Source organism: Numenius arquata, chromosome 5 (assembly GCF_964106895.1).
Source record: "Numenius arquata chromosome 5, bNumArq3.hap1.1, whole genome shotgun sequence".
NCBI lineage: Eukaryota > Metazoa > Chordata > Aves > Charadriiformes > Scolopacidae > Numenius > Numenius arquata.
Genome location: NC_133580.1, coordinates 58810980 through 58829293, shown reverse-complemented (window position 1 = coordinate 58829293; position 18314 = coordinate 58810980). Strand labels below are relative to the sequence as shown.

General features: G+C 38.8%; 1 protein-coding gene across 2 annotated transcripts in view; it reads left to right on the top strand.

Annotated features, from left to right (window-relative positions):
• Window positions 1–18314, top strand: part of STK32B (serine/threonine kinase 32B) — a 171702-nt gene that overhangs the window by 92807 nt on the left and 60581 nt on the right. The window lies entirely within an intron of this gene.

The following is an 18314-nucleotide window of genomic DNA, read 5'->3' as shown; positions in this document are numbered from 1 at the left end:
ACTTTGCACAACAACATCAGGGAAAGGCCACAAAACCAAAGGCTGAGAATACAGAACAATTTGTTTACTTGCAGAATCTGCATGAAGGTCAGAAGCAGGAAGAGAAAGGGGGAAATAAGAGAATAGTAGAAATAAATTGGAACAGTGATAGATGGTACACCCTTTTTTTGCACTTCTTAAATTACAACAATCTGTTATTTTCACTGCTTTACCGCTGGCAATCATAGTATTCGTGTCAGAAAAGGTGTTAAGCATCAGAGTCTGTTTGTTTTCCTTAAACAATTTGGCATTTAATTGAAGCAGTCAGGTAACTTGTCTTTTTACGTTAACACAACAACTGTGACATTATTAAATGATGGGCTTGATCCTCTATTTTACTCTTTTTAGGCTACATTCAGGATATTTCTCCCTGATTTACAGTAGTCTGAATAGAAAAATAATTAGGTCTGTGTGTTACGGAAGCTGGATGTGAGTTTCAGACACCAAACTATGCTGACCTGTGCCATAGGTCTTCAAATGTCAGTATAAATATATTTATTTATTTATTTGATATATATATCTCTCTCTCTACACAAATATATGAATTAAGAGTTTTCATCCTGTCCACCTACCAGAGCTGCCACATGATTTTGGAACAAAGAACCAATAAAAAGTATGATCTGACTTTCTGAAGCGAGAGGGACCATACAAAATCTCTCTGATCTGAGGGGCAGTGGTAGATGGGTGTTCTGTATTACTGAAACCGTGCAAGACAAAATTCAAGTAAACATTGAAACAGTAGTTTTGTTTGCAATTAAAACTCCCACAAATGTTGCAAGCAATTTCTGAAATGTTGTGTTCAGTACATTGTTATTATTTTAGTACATTTCTGTGTATTTTGCATACTTTTTCCTTTCTCAGTGAATATTTTAAAAGTGGAGCTCAGAATTTTGTCTGACCTTTGTTCCCATGCCTTAAGGAATATTCTTGATGAAAAACAAATTGATGAGCATTTTTCTCACCCTCATTTTAATGACAAGACATTTTATGCAAATAGGCTGTCAAAACATTCATGAGAGAATCCAGTTGGTTATAAAAACTTGTATTTTGCTACAAGCCTGTGAATTAAAAATGTTTCACAGAAAAGCCTCTGAAAGGTGGTAGATGTCTTGAGGGAATGAAGGACTGGATTGAAGTCATTGTGGTTGTTCATAGCTTTTTGTGACAGCATTTGCATTGCCATGGTCTAATTCTGAAACTGGGCAAGTCACTTTGCTTCTGTATTACTTAATCATAGAATCATAGAACCATCTAGGTTGGAAGGGACCTTTAAGATCATCTAGTCCAACTGTCAACCTAACTCTGATAAAAAGCACCACTAAACCATATCACTAAGCACCACATCAACCCGTCTTTTGAATTCCTCCAGGGATGGTGCCTCAACCACTTCTCTGGGCAGTCCATTCATGACTAGTAAGCGCTTGATTTTCCTGAAGTTTCTCTTTTGCATTGGTTGTAGTATAGAGTAACAGCACTGGCTTCAACACATTGATTTGTAGCAAGGCAGGGAAGGCACAAGCGTATGGAGCTGGTTGTTGGCTCCACTTGGGGGCAAGTTCTGGGGCTTGGTTTTTGCTTTCACTCTACACCAAAAGTTTTCACAAAACCAGACATGCCGAAGTACCTGTTTCTTAACCTGTGGTGGGTCTCAGTGGCTGGTTAGCTGGGATTATTGTTTAGGGTATAAAGGATCTGGCTCAGGGCTCTGCTGTGTTATAGAAAAGATGTTTATTTTGAAGCTGGTGGATTTGAGATCTGAGCACAGCTCTCCCACTTCACCACTTACTGCCCAAGGTCACCCAACTGTGGCACAAGAAGCCTTTCATCTCTCATCTTCCCACCAATTACCGTAAAATCCCAAACGATCCACGCTCCGGTGAACATGTTGTTTAGCCAGGAGAGTCCCAGCACATTCTGCCTTCTGCCTCACTACCACCTGGAACAGCACTCTGTGGGATGGGTCTTCAGCTGCCATAAATCTGTGCAGCATGGCTGGCATAAAGAGCTCAGTTATGATATAAATTGGCTCAGGAGCTGAGCCACCAGCAAAGCACAGTGAGGAGATGTGTAGCCACTACTTTACTATTGCAAACACACCGTTTCGGTCAGAGATGAAACCAGTGAGATGGTTGATGTTTATACTTCATGGCAGCAGACCTCAGCAACATCATTGTGACCATGTGCTTCCAGTCAGCATTCACATGTTAACCTACAAAACTGTATTAGATCTTTCACTTTTAAATGAGTGCATTGGCAGCAAAAGGGGAAAAAAAAAAAAGGTTAGTGAATCACAGAGTCATTGAGAGAGCCCCCTACTAAATTTTGTCTGGGCTACAGGGAAAGAATAGTTGAATGATTCATCAGACTGGGTAGGTGGATTTTCAAATTGCAGTATTATAAAGGGCTGAATATATGATGTGTGAGTCAGGAACTTAACTCCTCCTCAATATTTACAGATGTGTATGAAATGTGTTCAGGTTTCCATTACGATTGCATCCGGCAACATGACAGAATGTTTTTTTCAAGATTAACCTGCAGCCCCAGGAGTTTACTATAAAAGGAAGTGGTAATGAAGGGGACAGGAATTATCAGGCATGTATGAATGGACGTAGAAGTGTCCAGATCAGTGCTATGCCAGTTCTGCTTGGAGATGCCTTGTATTTGCTGATGTGGTTAGAGTTGTGTACTTGGAATAGAGCAATCATTTCACCAATGGAAGTATTGTTTCTGCAGGGACAACTTTAACCATACTTAGTGTAAAACCCACTGCTGTTCTGGTAAGTTTATGAAACTTGTCATTTTTATTAATCCCATCCATGTATATAAATCCGTGTTTGTCACACACAATCCTGCAATGGTGGCTTTATCTGTTATGGCACAATAATAAATGCTGCATTGTGTGTCTCACTTGCAGCTCTATTGTAAACACTTGTATTTACATAGATGTTCAGCCAGAATTTTAAACACTTTGAAAAGAAAACCTGTAAGTTTCAAGCTATGATCTGAAGACTCTTCTGGGCAAATTTTTCACTTACACAAGAGCTAACTTAATATTGAGATATCTCTAAATTTTTGGTCACAAGTAATGGCTACATCACAAACTCCTATTTCCCCACAGTCCTGCTATAATAGTATTTTAGCCATATTTCTTAAATGAAAAAGTAATTCTTTAAAAGCTGGATGAGTGGTGTTTATTATAGACCCTTGGATCCAGTATACACAGAAAGTTTTCTGACAATTCATGTGGTCTCATTCATTCTCAAACGTTGGATCAAATCCGGCATTCCGCATTAGCAGACATCGTTTCAAGACGGTATGACTAAACACATTCTTTCCAGTGCTGCTTGTATAATGCCAGTTAATAATGTGTTAGACAAAAGTTTTCCCATCAAAGGCTGAATAAACTTATTTCAGCCATGAGTAACTCAACCTTCTCCTTTCACAAATGTTGCTGTTCATACATTTCAATAAAACCACCTGCTTCCTCACCAAAGTAGGCTGCCCATTTTCATTCAGCTGATTCTTCCAGCAGTAGCTCCACTGTTGTCTCCTCCAGGATGCTCTTGCAGCTAGAGCCTTGGCTCAGAGCAACGCTGGCCCCATGGTGCTGCGTCTGCTGCCCAAGTAACACGCTCATGCTGATAAAATCACATTTTCTCTTTCTAAGGGGGCAAGCGTTAACTGTGTTGCCCTTACAACTTTTCATCATCGTTTGGCTCCATTGGTTTACATCTGCTCAGAAGGGAGGCTGGATGTGGCAGATGTCTGGAAACGAAATTGCAGTAACCTTCCAGCACAATTTTAGGATACTGTACTAGCTATTTGATCTGCATGCCCAGGGCTTGCAGTTTTATTTCAGTGGGGATTTTTTAATGCAAAACCATTTGTGTGTGTATACGTACATATATAAGCATACATATAAATTTTTGGTTGAAGTACAATATGACTGGAATCAGTCCGGCTTGGCAGGTCTGTGGTGTGTGGCTGTGATCACCACTCTGTTTTCCATTCTCACAAGTTCTGCGTCCGATGGGGAGTAGCTCAGTTCCATATTCCAGTATTCCAGCTCTGAACAACTACTCAGCAGAGTGCAAGGTGGGCAAAAGCTAACAGAAAATGGTGACAAATCGAGCATTACATTTTCTTCTGCCAGCTGATGCACTGCAGAGTCAGGGTGTCTTGCTGCTATCAGCTAGACAAGATGTACTCTTCGTTCAGCACTGCTAGTCTGGGCTACGGTGTAGGAGATTCTTATTTGTTCATTGCCGTTGAGCCTTTCAAGGTGGCCAGCAGTCCGGTGAAATAAGATAATAAGTCTAAATGATTAGACTCTTCTTGAAAATGGGCCTTCCCAGTCTCACTTGTTACACCCTACACCAAAAGAACTCTATCTGAAAATGTTCCCTTGATAACACTGTCCATTTAGTATGTAGGGAATTTAGTAGATTTGGGAATTATTTGAAAATGGAGAATTTGCCCTTTGTTGTTTCTCACAGATGTCACAGGCAGAATAGTGCCAACCTGAGATTTACCAGAACATATTAAAATGACACAGTTCCTAATGGATATCAGCTAATACTAGCAGTCTCTTTCTTGCTGGTAAGCATGTGCAGATGAAGAAGAAAATGTAGTGAAGTTCTGAAGTAGATGAAAAGGGGAAAAATAACCATAATTTGACTACTATTCATAAGAACTACCAAAGATCATGACAGGTCAAGAGACCTCTCCATTGAACTTTCTTCATTTGTCTTCCCATGTCTCTTCCATGCTTTGTATTAAGCTCTTTAAACAAGTGCAAGCCCACATTATATCCAAGGACAAATTGCAGGAACTGAGCAATGAGTTATGTGAGAGAAGCAAATTAGAAAACATACCAAAACCAGCCAAAAAAGTACCACTATGCAAACCATAAAGAACAGAAAACCTGCTGAATACTTATGAACCAGCACTGACCAAAAAGAAAGTGATTCACAAGTTAAGGTACCTAGGCACAAAAGGTATTTAAATCTCAGTCATGTCCTTACAAAAAGAATTAGACATCACAAGTTATAAATATGCAGAGAAAAAGCCTTTCAACTTTTGAATGGAGTTCTCTACCTACAAGAACAAATTAATTTTACTTCTCTTTGGCAACAGTAAAAGAAAAAGTTACTTGATATACCAGATCACATACTGCAAACAAATGAAGTTGTTTTGGAAACACACTGAGATTTCAATATTTAGAAACTAGATTATTAATGAAGTAAAACTGCCTGTATTGGGGAAGAAAGACAGGGAACATTCTGAGATGTGTGATGCTCCATTAGGTGCTCCAGTCCTGCCACTGATATAATCTTTTATTCTGGGCATAGTACGCTCTCCCTTCATCCTCAGGTGAAATACCAGAAGACATCCACCACACCCTCATTCCTTTCATACCTCATTGCCGAGGGTTCCTCATCGCACTCATCAGAGGATTGCTTGGTTCCTTACAGTTTTAAAGTGAGTTGGTGAAGTTGACCCTTGGCCCCTTTTTTCATCCTCCTTCTCATTATTGCAAGTTGTAAGAATGTACTTACATGAGATATTTTGTTTAGCCAAGGAGAAGTCATCTGACAAGCCCTATATCATTTAAAATTAGGTGTCTGGGCAACATTAAAGAGGGAAAATCTGAACTGTAGACTGAGCTTGGCCAACTATCTTGCATTAAGTGACAAATTTCCAGCGGCCAAAGATAACCTAAATCAACTCCACCCAAAGTGTTTGTTTGTGCTGCATACAGTTCCAGAGAACAAGTGTCCTTCACTAAAAAACCCCTAGTTCTGTGACCGTAGTTGACTTTCTTATTGCTTGCTTCTCTGTTTGAAAATAGACACCCAGACAAGTGTAGATAGGATCTAGATATAGTGTACAATGTATCAAGAATAAAAAGTTATGTATTAATTCTTACTAATTCATCTATAATGTAACTAGAAGGATTTCAAACAATTTAACCTGAATTCTAATTTTTACACACTGATTTAAAGGTTTTCACAGAATCTTCTTGGTTGGAAGGGACCTTTGAGATCATCGAGTCCAACCAACAAAAAAAACCAAAAAACAAAACCAACCAACCAACCAAACAAAACCCAAACCAAACACCCAAACCAAAACAAGCCAAACACCCACAACCACACACCATGCCCCACACCCACCCACAAACAGACACAAACCAACAATCTCGGGCACTAGAGCATGCCCTGAAGTGCCATGTCTACATGTTTCTTAAATACCTCCAGGGATGGCGACTCCACCACCTCCCTGGGCAGGCTGTTCCACTGCCTGACCACTCTCTCAGTAAAGTAATTCTTCCTAATATCTAATCTGAACCTCCCCTGCCACAACTTCAGACCATTTCCTCTGGTCCTGTCATTATTCCCTTGGGAGAAGAGGCCAACCCCCACATCTCTACAATCTCCTTTCGGGTAGAGGGCAATGAGGTCTCCCCTCAGCCTCCTCTTCTCCAAACTAAACATGCCCAGAATGTTTCCTGAATCCTCCAGATTTCCTGAACCTTTCTCACCTCACTGTCATTTAGCTGCAACCAACAAAATAAACATAAAAAAATCTTGGTTTTCTCTAAAACTCTAAAATCACAGTACCATCACTAGACCATTGTGGACTTACAAGTGTCTGACTTGCCTCTACTAGTTGTAGCTCCATACTCCTCACTACTGGAAAGCACAGCTCTCTTGGAGGAAGATAATTCATTTCCATAGAGGGAATCAGCTGCTCACAGCCAAGTACACAGGAACAGGAGACAGTGTAGAGAAACTGAGATGCAGGCAAATTCAGTCTTTCTGTCACGTCAGGAGGTACAAATCTCTTTGAAAATGGGCAACAAAAAGCTACTGTGGATTCACCTTGCCATAGAGCTTGCTGCTGCAGTGAGTGTGATAGCCAGCATCCTGGAGATGCCAGCAGATCCACTGGTGCCTGGGCTCAGCACACTGTCTTCTGTGGAGTGTATTCAAAGGGAACATATAAAGTCCATGTAGATAATATGCACCAGTTTGCCAGTTCCATGCTCTGCACCTTCCACTTTCCAGTCACTGTAGCAGGGAGCATAACGTTGATTTGGCTTTTTCATCTAGGTCTGTCTTCCAGAGGGCTTTCTTAAAGCCCATCTTTATGTTTTTTTCTGGGGTTATAATGACTTTCCTAGGAATTGCTTCTAGCTTCTGCAGAGCACACCCCCCACCTAATCAGCTGCCATCACCTGCCTGTGTTACTGTTTTTTCCCTCCCTCTGGTTTTCTTTAATAATCCTTTTACATTAACCTACCTTTTAGGAAGGGAATTCTTATACAAGGAGTCTTCAGGGCACATGATATGTATTAAAATACTACACATCCCTTGTCTCCACAATTTATCACCCTGTTGATGGATAATGAAATGAAATAGTTTCCTCCCTTCCTTCCCCCACCCCTAGTATTAAAATTTTGATCATGAATCATTTTCATAGATTCAGACTCTGAAGCAGATGATGCTGACAGAATTGAAGCAGAGCCCTATAGTCAAGTTTATCTCAGTTCTCCACCCACAAATTTGATCTCATTTATGCTAGTTTTCTGCTTTAGTATATTCCTAGTTTCTTTATGGCCAATGTGGTGTGAGCATTATCAGAGCCATCTTTCTTTCACAGAAACCCGTTACAAATTTATTGCTGTTGCTTTAAAACGTCAAGTGAGTTTAGTATAGGCGTCTCCTCCCAACTTAAGAATACTGCCAAAGATCACTATTTTAATAGCATGTTGATAGTGTAATTCTAAATATAATAATCAAGAATATTAATAACCACATTTAAATAATTTTCAATAAGTAATCAAAACCATTAGGCACTCCTTCCAGATAGGAATAACAGTATCCATGGTACTAAATGCCTGCCTCACATGATACTGCCTGGTTTACCCTGGTTTTGTGAACCTCCAACCTCCACCTGCCATCCCAGGGTGATGCTGCCTGCCCTGACCTCCCTGTGCCAGCTGGGAGGGGAGGAGAGCTCCTCTCACCAGCAAGATCAAATTGGCAATTAAATGAAGTCTTAATTAACAGGGTAGAGAACAAGAGCCAGCTCCTTCTGATATTGATATCAATATTGATATTGATCCTTTTCCCCAAAGCTTTGGTGTTAATGTTATATTAAAAGTATTCTGGTATGTTTGCATCTTGGAAAATTCACAACATCGTGACAGTATGCAGGCATATTCTCTTCACTGAAGTGGCAGATTTGCATGCAAATGGTTGAGTCATTTTTTTATTTGTAGTCAGTTAAGAAATATAAAATCTTTGATTGAAGTATGTAGATGGAGAGAGGGAATATGGAAAAAGACAAAACTTCAGGCTGAGCAAAGTATAAACAAATAGCAGCATATGGACAATTGCTTCTTTCTCCTGTTTCTGCTGTAATGGTTGCAACATTTTTTCAGCTCAGATGAGCAATACATACATAGAGTATTCTATCATTTCCTTAGAGATTTCCTTGCAATGTAAGTTTTGTTTTAATATATGGCAAAATAACAAAGACTTAAGGCAAAATGTGCACATTTAAATTATTTCCTCATGACTGCAATAGTCTTTTATCAGGAGTTGAATTGATTGTCCATGGTGTGGTAGAAGGCATTTCATTAAAGGATATTGCAATTTAAGCTTCCTTCTTGCCTTAGAAATGCATTCAGCAGCTTTCAGTACAGCTTTGATATTTCAGGTGAGATGTGATCTGCTTTGTACAATTTCTGACTTAGCAGAAGTAAAGAGGGATGAAAAAGAGTGGGAGTTGTAACACTGATCATCTGACAGAGTTTCATCTTTCAAAACAAATCATTTGGTAGGCAGGGACTGTAATTAAGATACAGATTGCCATGAGATTTGTTCTGCTGAAATTGCCTTCTCAATTTTTTTTCCTCTTGCATTTATTCTCTCTATCCTTTTTTGGAAGCTCCTCAGGGTATTCCCTCAAGGTTATTTTCAAACATTTCTGTACCCTCTGTGAACTCCTGTCCCAACTCCCCTGGATGGGTTTTACAGAGGAGACAGCACAGCAGCTCAGAGCTTTGATGCTGTGTGACAGACAGTCTTACTGATGAGCCTCTGCTTCTCCCAACACATGTATGCACAGCTTATATTCATCCCTGGGGGAATTTCCTAATGACCCAGTGGGGATAAATGCAGTTTCCTGCAGCAGAGGAGATCAGGCAAACCTGCCATTCAGCAGCTGTGGGGCTCTTGCATATGCAGAAATGCTGTGTAGCAAGGAAAGACCTTAAGATACGGCACCAAACTGGGACCTTGCAAGGTTGGAACAGCATTTGGTAGGTGGTGCTCTCTCAATGAACAAAAATTTATTAAATTAGATTCTGGTGAATTTGGTGCTTCTTTACACTGATGATCAAAGCTGTTTTTACAGTCAGACTAACAAGAATGAGAAATAACTGGTTGCTACCAGTTTTTATTCGGTCATTTGTCTGCTCATCTTGTTACATACATGAAACTTTGATGCTGTCCTGAATGCAGAGGAGTTGCTTTCTAGTCTAATGATAAAAACAATCCAAGGCTAGAACTTTTCTTATTTTTGTTTTACTTTCACAGTGACTATTCTGTGTCTAATCATGTTATAGTCTCACAGTTTATTTCACTGATATTCTTATTGTGTATTTCACTCTTTTTTTAGGGTTTAATTATCAGCTTAGTACTTTAGAAGAAAACTATGAGTTTCTTATGATAAAACTAAGGGCCCTCTTTCTATACACAGATACTATCTTTACTCTGCTGTCAGGTTTAGTTTAGATTGTAAACATTTTGAGGTTCAAACCATATTTTTCTCTGGCTTTATTCAGCCCTCAGACTTCATTGTCTTTTAGTAAAAACCAGCACTGCTTAAAATCTCACCTTTCTCTGTACTTGTTATCATTCAATGTCAAATGATGTTCAATGGAACTGGAATGATAAAAGACTTCATGAATGATAAAAAGCACTACAAGTAAAATATCAGCACAGAGGGTATCAAATTTTAACAGCATCAGGGAAAACAAACTGGTCAGACAGTCTTACACTGAGCTCTGAATGTCTGGCCCATGAGTTCACAGTTTGGACATTCAATGAACACGGCTGATTTTTCAGCCAGCTGAGCAGCTACACTTTGGAGAGCCAGTAGAAACGAAATAAAAAATTGGTGGTAAGATAGACAGATTTAAGAGTGTCAAGAAGAAAAAGGGCATTATCTCCCCGCATAAAGTGCAGAGGAGATGTCCAGAGGGGCACTAGGAGGGCTGAAGAAGAGACCAGGGAGTGCAGAGTGTGATGTGGGTTGTGGGCAAGGGAAAGCTGTGGAGAACCACAGACCCTGAAAGCCAAAATTGGGAGTGACCAGGGAGAGCAGAGAACGTCAGAGAGAGGCACCATGAAGTCAGGGGGTGCAGTAACAGGGGAAATAGGGGTTTGATGCAAGTACATGAATTCTGGATCAGAGGGGTAAGGTTTACTGAAGACTGAGTGGTTTTGAACATGTCTCTCTTGGTCATCAACAGGGTCATACAGCTTTATTTGCTAACTGTGAAAAATTTTGCTCAGAGTTCTGCAAATAAGAATTACTACACTGGCATAAAAATTAATCTCTGTGTATTCCTAGGAAAGGTGCAGATGTGGGGAAATGCAGTTTTAGATTTGCTATGTTGCTCTCTCAAGTTGCTACAAAAATTAAGGTATGGTCCTCTTTAAAAATGTCAGATCAAAATGTATACTCAATGAGCATCAGAGGTCTATTTTGAATGCAAGTCACACAGAATGATATGGGGTTGGAAGGGACCTCTGGAGATCATCTAGTCCAACCCCACTGCCAGAGCAGGTCCACCTAGAGCAGGTTGCACAGGAACATGTCCAGGTGGGTTTTGAACATCAATAAACAATAATTGACTTATTGGCAGTAGTCAATGACAATTACTAATATAGTCACTTAGCAAGACTTGCTGAGTGGAAAACCCATTGCCAGAATGCTGCATTTCTCAGCTTTTATGCTAATTAAATGTATTAGTTATCTAGAGTTCTGCCTCTAAAATCTATGGAGACTCACAGCTTGCTTCTTAATTTGTGATACTGCAGAATTTTCCCCTGATGGTGCTCCTTCAACTCTTCTGCAAACCTACTCAGCCACAGAAACACTCTACAGATGGACCCCAAAGCAAACACATGCACTTATACATGTATAGAGAGTTGAACACTAATTAAAGTACCAGCTTATTTCCCCAAGTCCCAGAGTATCTCTACTGCTGAAACAAAGAATTATAAGCATATAGGTAAGGATGTCCATTTCCAGCCAGCAGTCTTTTATCCTATCATCATTGCCTAGTACTTCCTTTTGGAAGATACAGTGTCAAAAAGGAATAGTATATGAGATCTAAATCTGAGAAAATGAATTATTAAGCCTTAGTTGTCTAGATTTTTTAACATATACGTTAAACCAGTGTAACTCTTTAGTTAATGGGAAGAATGGTCGTGCTCAGTCATTGCCTGCTCTTCCCTCCTAAGAAATACTTGGTGAGCAGTTTCCTTATATCAGACAGGATTTTGTCTCCCTGATATGAAATGTGGCTCCCGTTGTACAAAAGCAGCTCTGTGTGGCAGAGCCAAGTTCCCTGGATACTACAGACAGCTGGGCTTGTGGTGGCCACCTGCCTGGAGGAGAGCAAGGAACCCCTGGGCTCCTTCCTCAGACATCCCCCTCTTAACTTCACCCAGCTAGAAGACCATACAGAGGCTTTCATGCTGCAAATGAGGAAGATGTTTTATTTGATGGCAGCTACTAAAAAAATACTTAAGTGTGCAAGGTATTTTAACTACAGCACAATTTATCGTGTATGAAGGCTTGTGTTCCTTGTGGTGTGAGATGACGTCAAACAAGACAATGAGCGCCAGGAGCGTGACTCCTGCAAGAGGCTTAAATACCTGCCTGTGCTTCTGTGATAACACATTACAATAATTTGACTCGAGAACATCCCCAGTTGTTTTCATAATTCCACACAGCATGCAAGATGTTTCTTATGTTTTTAAAAACTTATTCTACAGTTCACCAAGATCTAAATGCAGGAGCCTTTATTTTTTATTTTTTTTTTTTAGTTGGCCGTCTAAGCAAGCGGATACCTAGTTAACAGAATCTAAAAGGCTGTTCAGCTCATCCAAAAATAGACAGTCATCTGAATGGCTCTTTACACCCCAGTGACCGTGTTTTTTATACATTCATTGACTATAAATGGGAATACAGACACCTAATTCACAATAGAACCTGATCCAAGTATCTTAATCTGAGAGCTGCATCCCATCTCCGTTTTCAGTCAAATAAATAGCAAGGATAATTGTTGTAACAATTTCAGTGAAAGTAGTTACTGTAACAGCAGTTTATCTGCACAGAGTCTGATTTAAACACACCTTCACCCAGACTGCATTCTTGCCTAGTCATCTTAAAACCAGGATGTTGCTACTACAGCCTGTGGGCTCAAGCAATATTGCCAATATTTCATTCCTTATCCAGGTTCATCAAAAGAAGTCGGAATACTTGGCTGTTTGATTCCACACACTATGTTGTTGAGATGTCTTAGAATAGGGAGACTTAAACCAGTGGTGTAATGGAACATGAGTTGTGGTTTGGGTCAAATGTAGCCTGTCAAGTCTCATCTATTTAAAACAGCAATCTGGAGTACATGTATTCATTGCTCTGTGAGTTTCTTTGTAAATGCTCCTTCTTGAAAGCACACAAGGTTATTCTTAGAAGTAATTTATTACATTTTTTTCCAGGATAGGCAAGGCTGGAAGTAGAAAAGTGTCATGAGACTTCTGTTCAAAATATTAAAGACTGGTTGGAGGGAACAAGTGCAGCATAAAATCAGACATTTGCCCCTCTGTTTCATAGAATTAATCCATCTGTTGGTGGATTTCACAAGAAGACACACCAGCTGCTACTGACATTTCGGGTAGTAGCAGGTCAGTTTTTTTAATCGTTTACCCAATACAATTTTCTTTGCAAGCATAGACTCTGCACCTCCCATCCTGGTCTATTGCAGCTCACTTTTACATATATTAAATCTATAAAATCACCCAGAAGGGGAAGCATGCGCAGGACATCAAAATTCACTTGACTGTGAAACATATTCAGCCTTCTCCCTGTGATATGTCCTGGTTGTGTATATTATGGGGTCTGAGGTGGTCAGTTTGAGGAATAAAGGCCCAAATATTTAAATCCATGGTTCTCATGTCACCGGTACGAGCCAGCAGGAGATGATGGCAGTGGTGAGGGCAACGGTGAATCTAACATTCACGCTAGCATGTGGAGTTTCAGATTAGAGTGAACAAGACAGCATTGCATGGTGGTTTTCTGCTTGCTGGTCTGCAGCCCTTCTCCTTGCTCCACTGTACTGCTGAAACCTGGATTAGCAGGAAATGTGCTTAATGAGAAGCTTCACTGCTGCATTGAAGGGAGGACTGCCCAGGCACTCATCAAAAAACTGAAACCTTTGGAAGTTGCTGTCACCTTCCTTGGCCTGCATGTGAATTCCACCATGCTGAAAAGTGCTTTAATTGAAATGTACTTAAACTGAAATGTATTTTAATTGTGGATACTGCTGTTCTAACATGAGTCTGATAAACTTTTACATCTAGAAGTTGGTAGGGCTTTTAAGATGATTTTTAGGGATACTACACACTGATTACACACTATGAAGAGCGGCTGACTTCAGCATACATGTGTGTTTGGAATTCTGTATATTTTCTTTTTGAGTTTATCTGATAATCTGAGCAAACTCCGGGAGATGTTATACGTCTGGATGGATCTATTCTGTATTTCATGCCGTGAAAGACAAAGCTATATGAATTTCAGCTGTTGCAAAACACTACACTTTTGATGCTAACTTTTTACAACAGATAAAGCCAAATATGCTTATCAGTAACAATGCCCTCCTGATTTGTCTTTACGCAGAGGACAAATGTCATCAATTTCTTCTCTCATTTAGTTTCACACACAGGTTTCTGCCTATGTAAATTGGAAGAGTGTAAAATATGCCTTTTACTGGAAGGAGATGGATATTCGTGCAATTACTGACAGCGCACGTGCTGAGTACATTCTCTCCCTTACTCATAGTCAGGAGCTCTCACATGGTATCACAAAAAAAAGCATCACCATTTCAATGTATATCCTTTCCTCCTGGACCAGATAATTCTTTCCAAATGCCACACTCCAGTTATTGTCTAATGAGTTGTGCACTTCCTGTGGTTATCAGAGATGTCACCTGTTCTTGAAAGCTGTTTCCCACATAGGGGTATAGCCCTTGTACACACAGAAGGTCTCAGCAATACTTGACACTACAACACAGAAAAGATTAGAGTCATCAGCTGTGAGATTATCAACAAATTACTGCTACATGGTGATTCTGCTTGACTCCTCCATGTGATCTGGAGAAGCATTTGGCTGAAAAGCCTTGTTATTTGAAATGTGGTGATGTTTTGGCATCATCACAGTGTTGACAGTTGTTCGAGGTTCCCCTCAGAGCTACCCAAAAGTCCAAAGGGCTGTTGTCGTGTCTAGTGTTAGCTCTAGAAAGCAGTTCTAGCAAAGGATGTGGCAAATTTGTCATTACTTTGAGTCTTTTAGGCAAGATGAAAACTAACCGTCAGATTTCCTGCAAGCCATTTGTACTGGTTAATGTTCACTTGGAAAAGAGCCTCTGTACCCAGAAGAGGAGTCCTGGATAATATAGTCTGGGCTTTGTTATGTAAAAGCTCAATGTATATGGCCACAGTGGTACTTTCCAATCCCGGTCTCTAAGACATTATACAATGCAACACAGAGGAGGTAAAGTACAGGTTTATATTCTCCTTTGGAAAAATCTCTCTAGCTTTTACACCATATAAGAATCTTCATTTATTTTTTTTTATATTGCAGTATATAAATACCTCTGTGATAAAGTCATATTGGATCTTCAGAAAGAACAGTATAATGATATATTCTGTGTTTAATATTTTTATTTCAATTTAGCCTCTATGCAAATTCAGGAGATGAACCTAGCCAAAGAAAACTATTATCTGGATGTGTATACCCAGAAATGTGAAAGGTTCAGCATAGGATTCTTGTTTTTAAAAAGGTAATTTTCTTCATCCTGGGACAATAGTATCTAGTACAACTGTTTCTCTAAGCAAAAATTGACAAATACAGTGTTTCCAGAGACCACTGGCCATTCAGACAAATGTAGATATCATTACTGCCACCTATTGTTACAAGTAGAGAATTGAAGATATTTTCATAATTGTATTTTTCCAAATGGAGATAAAATTGGAAAATAACAAGCTTGTTCCAGTTGAGGTATTTGTAAATAACCATGTTGTGGAGTCTTCTTTGACAGCTTTATTTTCAGAGCTATATAAAATTGCTACTACAACTGCTAAGAAGATCTAAGATCTTCATGGACACATAAAAAATACTACTAAACTAAAAAGCAATGAAAGGCACCATAATGCTCTGCATCACAGTAACATATTTCTATATATCTAGGTACTAGAATCCCAAGCCTTGAGCCAGGTGTCCAGAGACTCTTTAGAGGTATGTAGGAAAAGGTAGGGTCTTCACAGGACTTCATTAATGAGGGCTTTTTCACTTGCCATAATTATTACAACAGTTATATCCTGCATACATACTAGAAAATGGTCTTGTTGACACACAGAAGTAAAAGGCTCCAAAGTGTGATAATGGCCTGAATGACAGGATTCTGATTAGTGTCATGTGAATGTATGCCACCAGATAATTAGTTAGAAGTAGTTATGGAATTTTTTGTTTCTGCATTAAAACCCCAGGAGTGGAAACTGAAGAGAAAGCAAAAGATTTCAAATAAAAGAGAAGATTTTAAATAAGCAGACCCAATAAAAAGATTATTTTTGCAAGGCCTACTAACTTGTTGAATACCTCAGGTTCTTGAATAATGCATCACAGATTGCATAATAACAAAATTACATATTTCTAATTGGAGATTAATATATTATTTGGGATTGGATGCATAGAACCTTGTCAAAGTTGTTTCAGTTTTATGGACTGATTTTCAAATCCTGAAATCTTTACTCATTTTTTTCACACAGAATTCTGTGGAATTCTATTAATTTCTAGATTTAGAAGTTGCCTGAATGAGTACTGTAAGATTTGAATTAATATATCAAAAAACTATTAGAACACTGTGATAAAACCAGATTACTTTTCAAGTTGTAATGTTTGTTAGTCTGAGCCTTTCTAGAAGGAAAGAGTTGTTTTTTCTAAGACATCTGATATCTCTCTATCCATGTACATATATTTATTTGAAAAAAGCAATCTTCTACTGGAAGTTGATGATTCTGAAATTACCTGCATCTGGTAAATCACTGAAAAACTGAAAATTTGGCTCCATGCCTTATTTGGAGTATGAAATGCAGATTTTTTTTTTTTTCTGGATGGAGATGGCACTGATTAAGTAAGTTCTACTGGATGGAACGTAAACTAATTAATATTTTAGGCTTTTTGACATTTCAGACTATAACAGGACACTGGAAGAGATGCCCTTTGACATTGCAAGTTCTCTGTGTATAATAGGCTCCAGAAAGTGCAAATGGAAATGGCTGAGTTGAATGAATGAATTATTGCACCCTTTGCTTCTCAGAAGATAAATTTATGTATGGACATCCTGGAACAAAATAGCAGTTTATTTTGCTTTCAAGTAGAATTTGTGGATCTCAGCTGTGCTGGAATTTTCTTGTTACTCAAGAGAGAAATAGCTAAAAAAGGTGCATTCCTTTTTATTTATTCCTATAAATAACTTAGCTCACAAAAGCCATGGAACAATAAATTATCTGTGTAACTTGTCTCTGGTTGTCAGTGAATTAGCCCAAGTTTAAATATGTAAAGATCAGGACCAGTACTTTAATTTGTCATCATCTCAATTACTTGTTTCTGCATTTGCTGTCTGCACCTATGACCAGTGGCTTTTATTAACAGATACTGTTCATTCATTCCTGTTTTAGTTGTGTCACCATGAACTGTGAAAGCCTATTTTTGAACTTAATTATTCTGGTGGTTTGAGTGACAGATGTGGTGCCTTGTGGAAACACATCCAGACACAAACAGGCATCAATAAGATATTTTTTGCTTTACCAATCTCTCATAATCTAATACCACATCTTCTCAGCTAATTTCCAATGTTACTGAAGTCTTTAAATTTCAAAATTACAGTGATTCACAGGGTCATGGCATGTCATGGCATTCATTAGAGCAGGAACAGAAGGCTCTGAAGGTCTTTTTATGAAAGGACAGTAAGTGACAGCAGTTACTGGTGAGATCTGAGTGAAGAGTTTGTGAACTGGCAATCAGAGGTCTGGAGCAGTCATGTCTTTCATTCCCATCCATTTGATAGGAAATAATAGTAAAGAACTCTGAGAGTCTTACTATGATTTTGTTTTAATACCATTGAACAGTTCTTGAAACTAGGAAGGATGTTGGTCAGGAACAAAAACCGAAAAAGATAAATGAATGATGAATGTTGATGAAAGGACGAGAGGATACATCACACTAAGGCTATTTCTTGAGCAAGGACTTAGTAGGTACTCTGTACAATTCAGGTCTGGAGGATACGTCATTTCTCTGCTGCCCTTATAGAAGCAAAACACCTCTGACCAAATTGGTCTGACCAAATTCCTGGCTGTACAATGGCCAGTTTATACTGACTTTTTCTTCATCCAAAGCTTCAACAAACTTACCATAAGAAAACCTCACTGTATATGCACTCAATTTCTTTATGAACTGCACACCTTGGACATGCGTATTATTTGTGAATCTAAATATCAAATAGGAAGGAAACAAGGTCCCTATCTGTGAAAATCAGAATTTGTTCACATTTCTTTCCATAATTGGTAGAAACTCCTTGATAATGTATGATACGGTTCATTCCAGTGCTCTGATATAGCAATAAGTCTCATGTGAACTAGAATAATCCATAGCTGAAACTTATATTTCCCAACTCATTGCCATTTTAATGGCTGTTAAGAACTGTTATACAGCTAATATTAATCTTAATGAAAATTGTCCAGAACTACTCATGTCACATCAGTTTATTATTATGTGGCAGGTATATATTTGTGATTTAATGTGAAACATTGGTGTGACTAAATAAACCTAAAAAAAACCCTAATAAAAAAATAGAAGGCTCTGGTCAGGTATATTCTGTAGTATAGAAATGGGTTATGAGCAAATAATTGCGAATA